Source organism: Oryctolagus cuniculus, chromosome 19, assembly GCF_964237555.1.
Source record: "Oryctolagus cuniculus chromosome 19, mOryCun1.1, whole genome shotgun sequence".
Lineage (NCBI taxonomy): Eukaryota > Metazoa > Chordata > Mammalia > Lagomorpha > Leporidae > Oryctolagus > Oryctolagus cuniculus.
The window spans coordinates 7,566,707-7,577,820 of NC_091450.1; positions in this window are offsets into that span (position 1 = coordinate 7,566,707).

Here is an 11,114-nt window from a genome sequence, read left to right on the forward strand (position 1 = left end):
TGTGCACGTGGGAATGGTTGAAAGGGGGTTATCATGGGCTGGCGCCGCGGCTCACTAGGCTAATCCTCCGCCTTGCGGCGCCGGCACACCGGGTTCTCGTCCAGGTCGGGGCGCCGGATTCTGTCCCGGTTGCCCCTCTTCCAGGCCAGCTCTCTGCTGTGGCCAGGGAGTGCAGTGGAGGATGGCCCAAGTGCTTGGGCCCTGCACCCCATGGGAGACCAGGATAAGCACCTGGCTCCTGCCATCGGATCAGCGCTGCGGTGGCCATTGGAGAGTGAACCAACGGCAAAGGAAGACCTTTCTCTCTGTCTCTCTCTCACTGTCCACTCTGCCTGTCAAAAAAAAAAAGGGGGGGGGAGGGGTTATGATGAAGTCCGCAAGTTACTCTTCTCACCTCTGCCACTCAGGGAACCCCAGGGGTTTCTGAGCCAAGGGCCGGGATGAAGACGGGATGTGTGTCTTCGCTGTCACAAGATCACAGCCAGTTGTGCATGAACAAGGCTGTGTGCCAGGGATTTTGCCTACATGAGGTTTGGTCTCATCACAATCACCAGTGAATTGAAGAGAATACACCCAGAGGCCAGCGCTATGGCACAGAAGGTTAAGCCACCACCTGCAACACTGGCATCCCATATGGGTGTCAGTTCAAGTCCTGGCTGTTCCACATCCGATCCACCTAAAATGCCTGGGAAAGCAGTGGAAGATGGCTCAAGTGCTCGGGCCCCTGCACCCACGTGGGAGACCTGGAAGAAGTTCCTGGCTCCTGGCTATGGATCGGCGCAGCTCTGGCCATTGCAGCTGTCTGGGGAGTGACCCAGCAGATGGAAGACTTTCTCTCTCTCTCTCTCTCTGCCTCTCCTCCCCCTGTGTAATTCTGACTTTCAAATAAATAAATAAATCTTTTTTTTTTAAAGACTATTGAGGGGGCCAGTGTTGTGGAGTAGTAGGTTAAGCTGCCACTTGCAATACCAGCATCCATGGCAGCACACCGATTCCAGTCCCAGCTCCTCAGCTTCCTGCTAGTGCACCTGGGAGGTAGCAGATGATGGCCCAAGGCCTTGGGTCCCTGCCACTCATGGGGGGACCCGGATGGAGTCCCAGGCTCCTGGCTGTGGCCTGGTCCAGCCCTGGCTCTTGGCACATCATCTGGAAAGTAAACCAGCAGATGGAAAATCTCTTCTGCTCTCTCTCTCCCTCTCTTTGTCGTTCAGCCTTTCAACTAAATGCATACGTAAATCTCTGAAATTGGAGGTTTAAGTTTCCAGTGCATGGAATTTTGGGGCTGCATTCAAACTATGGCACCCCAGGTATACAATAGGAATGCCTACAGCACACGTTGTGATCAAGATAGCTAGCGCTGTGAAACACACAGCACCACACAGGTGGGGAATGGCCGGCCCAGAGCCATGTGAGGCCAGAAAAATCATTTTGTACAGCCCAGGAGGGATGTTATAAATATCCAAAGGTTAAATATCCAAAGGTGGGCCGGCGCCGCGGCTCACTAGGCTAATCCTCCGCCTAGCGGCGCCGGCACACCGGGTTCTAGTCCCGGTTGGGGCGCCGGATTCTGTCCCGGTTGCCCCTCTTCCAGGCCAGCCCTCTGCTGTGGCCAGGGAGTGCAGTGGAGGATGGCCCAGGTGCTTGGGCCCTGCACCCCATGGGAGACCAGGAAAAGCACCTGGCTCCTGGCTCCTGCCATCGGATCAGCGCGGTGCGCCGGCCGCAGCGCGCCGGCCGCGGCGGCCATTGGAGGGTGAACCAACGGCAAAGGAAGACCTTTCTCTCTGTCTCTCTCTCTCACTGTCCACTCTGCCTGTCAAAAAAAAAAAAAAAAAAAAAAAAATATCCAAAGGTGGGGCTGGTGCTGTGGCGTACTAGGCTAAGCCTCTGCCTGCGGCACTGGCATCCCATATGAGCACCGGTTCGAGTCCCAGCTGCTCCACTTCCCATCCAGCTCTCTGGTATAGCCTGGGAAAGCAGCAGAAGATGGCCCAAGTCCTTGGGCCCCTGCCTGCTTGTGAGAGACCCAGAGGAAGCTCCTGGCTCCTGGCTTCAGATTCGCCCAGCTCCGGCCCTTGCAGTCATCCGGGAAATGAGCCAGTGGAAGGAAGAGGACTTTTCTCTCTGCCTCTCCCTCTCTCTGCCTGTAACTCTGCCTCTCAAATAAATAAATTAATAAAATATAAATATATATATCCAAAGGCAGTCAGTCTACTCCCAAGGCTCCGCCCACAGAGCTCAGGTGTGCAGGCAGTGTGACTGCTGTTTAATCACAGCGCTATTTCTGGCTCCTTTCTTGCCGGGTGACAGGTATGTGATAAGGGCTGCCCTGTGGTTGCTCCCCTCCCGTGCCCCAGAGTTTCACAGGCGTAGAATTGGGAAGCGGCGTGGAATTCTCTGGGCCTTGGCATCACTCTGGCAACCGACACCTGCCAAGATGGCCTCACTTCCTCTACCTTTTGTCTGCTCTTAGCATTCAACCTGTGCAGACTGGGCCACTTCCCACAGCCGCCACCCCCCCAACCAGGGCACACCAGGCTCGGGGGTACCCCTGGCGCTTGTCCCCCTGGGAAAGGGAGGATGGTGCTTCCTGTCCACAGAAAGAGCAGGGCCCAGGCCGTTCTGCAGGGCTCAGTGGTTGGAAGTTCTCTCTGTTTCTGCCCCCAGATTGCTTCTTTCCTTGACGTGGGGGAATATTTGAAAGTTTTCCCTGCCACCACCGCACTCTTAAATCGTCACGATTCTCTGGGTGCCCCAAGGTTGCCCAACTACAAGTGAAACCACATGGACGTCCTGCCATGGACTGGAAGCTGTGAGATCCAAGACGCCTGCTCAATATATTTCTGTTGAAATGGCATTGGGAGGAGGGATCTCACCCATGCCAGTGCTGTGTCACAGGGGTGGGGTGGCTCTCTCTGGCCGCCTGCCATGCAATGCCTGCATCGTGTTAAGACTAAGACACAGCAGGAGGCCCTCGCCAGATGCCCAGCCCTTCATCTTGAACTTCCCAGTCTCCAGAACCATGGGCTGATACGTTTCTGTTCAGCAGAAACCACCCACCCTGCGGTGTTCCTTTTTTTTTTTTTTTTTTTTTTTTTGACAGGCAGAGTGGACAGTGAGAGAGAGAGACAGAGAGAAAGAGAGAGAGAAAGAGAGAGAAAGGTCTTCCTTTGCCATTGGTTCACCCCCCAATGGCCACCGTGGCCAGCGCGCTGCGGCAGGCGCACCTCGCTGATTCGATGGCAGGAGCCAGGTACTTATCCTGGTCTCCCATGGGGTACAGGGCCCAAGCACTTGGGCCATCCTCCACTGCACTCCCTGGCCACAGCAGAGAGCTGGCCTGGAAGAGGGGCAACCGGGACAGAATCCGGCGCCCCGACCAGGACTAGAACCCGGTGTGCCGGCGCCGCTAGGCGGAGGATTAGCCTAGTGAGCCGCAGCACCAGCCCATCTTCTGGTGCTCCATCACAGACGCACAAACCAGGCTAAGACTCATCCCTTAACCACAGTGACGAAGGCCAGGCGGGCTTTGTTGCTGAGACAGGAGTGGCAGGAGAGTGACGGGGGACGGCGCAAACACCACCTTGCTGTGCGCATACAAGGGCACTTCAAAACGTTCGCAGAAAATGGAATTAAAACATAAATCTACTGCAGCTGGTGTTGTGGAGTAGTAGGTTGAGCCGTTGCCTGCAATGCCAGCATCCCATATCAGAATGCCAGTTCCAGTCCTGGCTGCTCCACTTCCCATCCAGCTCCCTGCTGTGGGGAAGGCAGCAGAGGATGGCCCAAGTGCTTGGGCGTCTGCACCCACGTGGGAGACCAGGGTGGAAATCTGGGCTCCTGGCATCAGCCTGGCCCAGCCCAGGCCATGTGGTCATTGAGGGAGTCAATCAGCAGACAGAAGATCATTCGTTCTCTCTGCTGTTCTGCCTTTTAAATGAGCAAATAATTCCATTTTAAAAAATAAATTTATTTTGTTGCAAAAAAGTTTTAAAATCCATGCATAGTCTTTCTTTTTTCTTTTCTTTTTTGACAGGCAGAATTAGACAGTGAGAGAGGGAGAGGGAGAGGGAGAGGGAGAGAGAGAGAGAGAGAGAAAGGTCTTCCTTCGATTGGTTCACCCCCCCAAACGGCTGCTATGGCCGGCCCAGCGCCAATCCGAAGCCAGGAGCCAGGAGCTTCCTCCTGGTCTCCCATGTGGGTGCAGGGCCCAAGCACTTGGGCCATCCTCCACTGCCCTCCCAGGTCACAGCAGAGAGCTAGACTGGAAGAAGGGCAACCGGGACAGAATCTGGCGCCCCAAGCGGGACTAGAACCTGGGGTGCTGGTGCTGCAGGTGGAGGATTAGCCCAGTGAGCCACGGCGCCGGCCCGCATAGTTTTTCTTAAAGTACATTTTCTGTGAATGTTTTAGAGACCCCCTTATTTGCATGGATTTCAAAATTTTTCCACCACAACAAATTTATCTTTTTTTTTTTTTTTTTTTTGACAGGCAGAGTGGACAGTGAGAGAGAGAGAGAGAGAGAGAAAGAGAGAGAAAGGTCTTCCTTTGCCGTTGGTTCACCCTCCAATGGCTGCCACGGCTGGTGCGCTGCGGCCGGCGCACCGCGCTGACCTGATGGCAGGAGCCAGGTACTTCTCCTGGTCTCTCATGGGGTGCAGGGCCCAAGCACTTGGGCCATCCTCCACTGCACTCCCTGGCCACAGCAGAGAGCTGGCCTGGAAGAGGGGCAACTGGGACAGAATCCGGCGCCCCGACCAGGACTAGAACCCGGTGTGCCGGTGCCGCAAGGCGGAGGATTAGCCTAGTGAGCCGCGGCGCTGGCCCAAATGTATCTTCTAAATGCCACCTTCCACGAACTTTTTGAAGCTCCCTCGTGTCATCCAGCCACAGCAATTATTAGGGTCACACTGGATAGCAACCAAAGTCTGCAGGAAGAAAAAGACATGAGCCACAGGTCCACCACTGGTCTCAGGCTGGGCCACAAGTGGGCCAGGTGTGGCCCCACTTTCTAGTGAGTTCTGTGGCCTCCAGGGAGTCCTGGGAGGAAGCAAAGGCAGGTTGCCCATTGACAGCACCCACACCTGAGTGCCTGTGCCATCAGCCAGCATTTTTTTTTTCAATTAGGAGTCTACATTGATGCTGTGGCATAGTGGGTAAAGACACTGCCTGCAATGCCCTTATGGGTGTCAGTTCGAGTCCCAGCTGCTCCACTTCCCATCCAGCTCTCTGCTATGGCCTGGGAAAGCAGTGGAGGGTGGCCCAAGTCTTTGGGCCTCTGTGTCTGTTGGGAGACCTGGAAGAAGCTCCTGGCTTCAGATAGGTGCAGCTCTGGCTGTTGCGGCCATCTGGGGAGTGAACCAGTGGATGGAAGACCCCTCTCTCTCTCTCTGCCTCTGCTTCTCTGTAACTCTGCATTTCAAATAAATAAATAAATCTTTTTTAAAAAGTCAATGTAATTTATTATTTGTGGTGCATTTTTTTTCTCTTGGCAAGTACTGGAATAAATGAAAAACGATGAAACCAGGAGACCAAAGTCCATAATGCAAGATGCACACAAATCTACGTGCACTCCTAACGTACGGAGAGATCCTGTGGATGGACAAGGTTTCATGCCAAGTTGCAGCTAGTTTTGATGCAAATGTGATATGTACCACAGCCTACGAGCCTATGGTGTCAGGCAGGGTAGAGTTAAATGCTGTTAAGATTAAGATTTCAAAGTCAAGGCCGCTCAGGTAGTAACAGACTTCACACTTCATAGAGGTGATCCAAACCAAGGGAAGAGGCGTCGTGGACAAACACAGTCTCCACTCCAGCTAACCTGGCTACCCCTGCTGAACGGCAGGCACGCTGCAGACTTACGAACTGCAGCTCATGGTAGTGGAAAACCCACTGCAGCATGAAACCGCTGTGCGCATTAGCCTGCCTTGCTGGTGGCAGACCGTCCCCAGGGGCTGTGGCCGGCACCGGGCCCCTGTCAACCGGAAACACTTTCTTTTCTTTGTAAAAACCAGCTTCTCTTTGCCAGTCACAAAAGTGGTGGTTGCTGTGACATCACAGGTTAGTCCCCAGCCTGTGGCCTGTCCTCTGTCCCCAGCTGAACTCGCTCTCCTTCCGACTTCTGCAAAGCACTTAAATTGTTTTGTTTTCTTTTGAAATTCTTTTTTGAATTTAATGAATGCATTTTTTCTTAGATACAACTTTAGGACTATAGTGGTTCTTTCCCCCTTGTAAACCCCCCCTCCTGGGTCCCATCCCACCTGCCTCTCCCTCTCCCATCTCCTTCTTCATTATGGTTCATTTTTTTGTATGGTTTTATATACAGAGGACCAACTCCATGCTAAGCATAGACTTCAACAATTTGCACTCATGCACACACACAACATATAGAGTACAGTTTGGGGAGAGAATTTGCGGTCGATTCTCACATTACGGTTCATTAGTGCCAGAGTTCCTACATGGGGAGCAAGTGCATAATGACTACTGCTGTTCCTTTAACAATTAACACTCTTTTTTCTGATGTCAGTGGTCATCCGAGGCTCTTGTCATGGGCTCCCAAGGCCATGGAAGCCTTTTGTGACCATAGACTCCATTGGTAGCTGGACACGGCCATATGCAAGTGGACGTTCTGCCCTCCCTGCCGAGAAGAGTGTATCTTTCTTTGATGGCCCTTTCTTTCCTCTGAGGTCTCACAGAGATCCTCCACATAGGGTGTTTTTGGTCACAGAATCGTGGCTTTCCATGCATGTAATACTCTCGCTCATCTCTCAGCCAGACCAGGAAGCCTTAAGGGTTGGTTCTGAGGTCAGAGTGAGATTTACAGCGATGTCATTCTAGGCATCTGCTGTGTGGACTGCTTTCCATGTTGGTCTTTCCTTCCTTTATAGTTCTATTATTTTTTACAGGGTACTTGATGTTATTGATATCATCCCTTTGAAACTTAGACCAATCTATATGTTACCTTTACCATTAATATGATCATTTTAACAGTGAAGATGGCATTTATACTGCTGATTCTTATGGGTTCGGATCCCCATGACCGGTTCTGAGGCTGCACCCTTAGAGGTAAGTCTGTGTGACTGCATGCAGGACTGGACTGTATTACAGCTACAGACTAGCTCCTCCATCTCTTATTTCCCCTCTTATTTTTAACTAAAAGCCCTTAAGTTGTAACCTAACCCTCTAGGATCACCCCAAGGATGGTCATACCAGCTCTGTGGGACTATATCCTGTTCCACTATCCCCTCCCCCCAACATATTATAGATACATTTGCCCTCAAAGGCAGAGAGAGGATGTGGGGGGGGGGGCGGGGATGTGTTCCATCTGCTGGTTCACTTCCCAAATGCCCAGAACAGAAGGGATTCAGCCAAGCCAAAACCAGGAGCCAGGACCCTAATCTAGGTCTCCCACATGGGTGTCAGGGACCTAAGCCCTTGAACCATCATCTGCTACCTCCCAGGGACTTCAATATGGAATGCAGGGCTGGCACTGTGGCATAGTGGGTAAAGCTACAATGCAATGCCAGCATCCCATATGGACAATGGTTCGAGTCCCGGCTACTCCACTTTCTTTTTTTTTTTAACTTTTATTTAATAAATATAAATTCCCAAAGTACAGCTTTTGGATTACAGTGGCTTTTTCACCCCACAACTTCCTTCCCACCCGCAACCCTCCCATCTCCCGCTCCCTCTCCCATCCCATTCACATCAAGATTCATTTTCAATTATCTTTATATACAGAAATCAGTTTACTATATATTAAGTAAAGATGTCAACAGTTTGCACCCACACAGAAACACAAAGTGTCAAATACTATTTGAGTACTAGTTATACAATTGATTTACATAATACAACACATTAAGGACAGAGATCCTACTTGGGGAGAAAGTGCACAGTGACTTTTGATTTAACAACTGACACTCTTGTTTATGGCTTCAGTAATCACCCGAGGCTCTTGTCATGAGCTGCCTTTTGAGTTCACCAACTCCGATCATATTTAGACAAGGTCATAGTCAAAGTGGAAGTTCTTTCCTCCCTTCAGAGAAAGGTACCTCCTTCTTTGATGGGCTGTTCTTTCTGCTGGAATCTCACTCACAGAGATCTTTCATTTAGTTAGTTAGCTTGTTTGTTTATTTTTTTGCCACAGTGTCTTGGCTTTCCATGCCTAAAATACTCTCATGGGCTTTTTAGCCAGATCTGAATGCCTTAAGGGCTGATTTTGAGGCCAGAGTGCTGTTTAGGACATCTGCCATTCTATGAGTCTGCTGTGTATCCGTCTTCCCATGTTGGATCGTTCTCTCCCTTATTTTGTTCTATAGGTTAGTATTTCCAGACACTAGTCTTGTTTATGTGATCCCTTTGACTCTTAGACCTATCATTATGATCAATTATGAACTGAAACTGATCGCTTGGACTAGTGAGATGGCATTGGTACCTGCCTCCTTGATGGAATTGAATTGGAATCCCCTGGCATGTTTCTAACTCTACCATTTGGGGCAAGTCCAACTGAGCATGTCCCAAATTGTACATCTCTTCCCTCTCTTATTCCCACTCTTATATTTAACAGGGATCACTTTTCAGTTAAATTTAAACACCTAAGAATAATTGTGTGTTAATTAAAGAGTTCAACCAATAGTATTAAGTAGAACAACAACAACAACAAAAATGACCAAAAGAGATCCTCACCACGACACGTTGTAATCAAACTCACCACAGTGAAACATAAAGAAAAGATTCTAAAATGTGCAAGACAGAAACGTCAGATTACTCTCAGAGGACCTCTAATTAGACTCACAGCTGACTTCTCATCAGAAACCCTACAAGCTAGAAGGGAATGGCGAGACATAGCCCAGGTGCTATGAGAGAAAAACTGCCAGCCCAGAATGTTATATCCTGCAAAGCTCTCATTTGTGAATGAGGGTAAAATAAAGACTTTTCATAGCAATCAGAATTGAAAGAATTTGTCGCCACTCGTCCAGCCCTGCAAAAGATGCTTAAAGATGTGTTACACTCAGAAACACAGAAACACGGCTGCTCCACTTTCGATCCAGCTCTCTACCGTGGCCTGGGAAAGCAGTAGAAGGTGGCCCAAATACTTGGGCCCCTGCACCTGTGTGGGAGACCTAGAAGAGGCTCCTGGCTCCTGGCTTCAGATTGGTGCAGCTCCAGCCATTGTGGCCAATTGGAGAGTAAACCAGCAGATGGAAGACCTCTCTCTCTCTCTCTCTCTCTCTCTGCTTTTCTATCTCTGTCTCTCTATCTCTCTTTGCCTCTCAAATAAATATTTTTAAAAAATAGGCATAAAGGGGCTGGCATGGTGGCATAGTGGGTTAAGCCACCACCTGTGACGCCAGCATCCAATGTGGGCATCAGTTCCAGTCCTGCTTTTCCACTTCTGATCCAGCTCCCTGCTAATGCACTGAGAAAGCAGCAGAAGACGGCCCTAGCACACTTGGGCCCTGCACCCATGCGGGAGACCTGGAAGAAGCTCCTGGCTCCTGGCTTTGGCCTGCCCCAAGCCGGGCTGCTGAGGCCATTTGGGGAGTGAACCAATAGATGGAAGATCTCTCTCTCTCTCTCTCTCTCTCTCTCCCCCCCTCACTCTCTCTCCCTCTCTTTCTCTCCCCCTCCCCCCGGCTTTCAAATAAAATGACTTAATTCTGTTGTACCTGAGCGAGTGTAGACAAAGGAGCACCACACAGTGATAACATCTGGTGTCCTTTATTGCCGGCGGTGGAGAGTGGGCTCATGCCCTAAAGAAGTCTCAACCCTGAAGTCCAAAGCAACAGGGTTTATAAAGGCAAAAACCACAAAATCGGGAGGGGAATACACGGTGGCTGGGATCGGGGGGAATACTTGGTTACTGGGGTCAAGCTGACCTAAAACCTATGCAAAACTAGTATCAATTATGATCTTGACAATACCAGTTGCAATCTTTTTTTTTTTTTTTTTTTTTTTTTGACAGGCAGAGTTAGATAGTGAGAGAGAGAGACAGAGAGAAAGGTCTTCCTTTGCCGTTGGTTCACCCCCCAAATGGCACCACGCTGTGCCAATCCGAAGCCAGGAGCCAGGTGCTTCTCCTGGTCTCCCATGGGGTGCAGGGCCCAAGCACTTGAGCCATCCTCCACTGCACTCCCTGGCCACAGCAGAGAGCTGGCCTGGAAGAGGGGCAACTGGGACAGAATCCGGCGCCCCGACCGGGACTAGAACCTGGTGTGCCGGTGCCGCTAGGCGGAGGATTAGCCTGTTGAGCTGTGGCGCTGGCCCCAATTATAATCTTGACATTAATCCAGGTATTGGTTTTAATCATATGTAGGACATAAGCAATTACATTTTTATCATTAACCCAGGTGCAGCCTATCCACTTCCAAGCTTGAGCGATCATGCTAGGGGGTTTCTATGGTCTGCCAAGTGTGATATAGTGGACTGCTATTGTCCAACTGTTTTAGATCACAGTTCAGACCAGAGTCTCACGGTGGGGGGGGGGGGGCACCTTCCCAGAATGGAGTCTCAGGTTCTCCAAAATGGAGTCCCTACTGTCAAGGTGTTACTTCAATTCATTAATAGTATTTAAAAACAAAAATGAAAAATACCTTCGAAGCTTAAAACAACACACATTCATCAACGCACAGTTCTTGTGGGTCAGGTCTGTGGGCCTGGCTTAGCTGTGGGGGTCTCTGGCTCCAAGTCCCTCTCTTGATGGCAACCAATAGCTCAGCCTGTGCTACAGTCTTTTTTTTTTTTTTAAGATTTATTCATTTATTTGAAATTCAGAGTTACAAAGAAAGAGAAGGAGAGGCGGGGCGGGGGGCTTCCATCCACTGGTTCGCTCCCCAATTGGCTGCAATGGCCAGAGCTGCTCTGAATCTGGAGCCAGGAGCCAGGAGCTTCTTCTGGGTCTCCCACATGGGTGCAGGGGTCCAAGGACTTGGGCCATCTTCCCCTGCTTTCCCAGGCCATAGCAGAGAGCTATGTAGAGCAGCCAGGACTTGAACCGGCACCCATTTGGGATGCCGGCACTGCAGGTGGTGGCTTTACCTGCTATGCCACAGCATTGGCCCCTGCAGTCTTTTTAAGGTGTGGCAAATGGGAGGGGACACGGGCAGGCAGGCTTC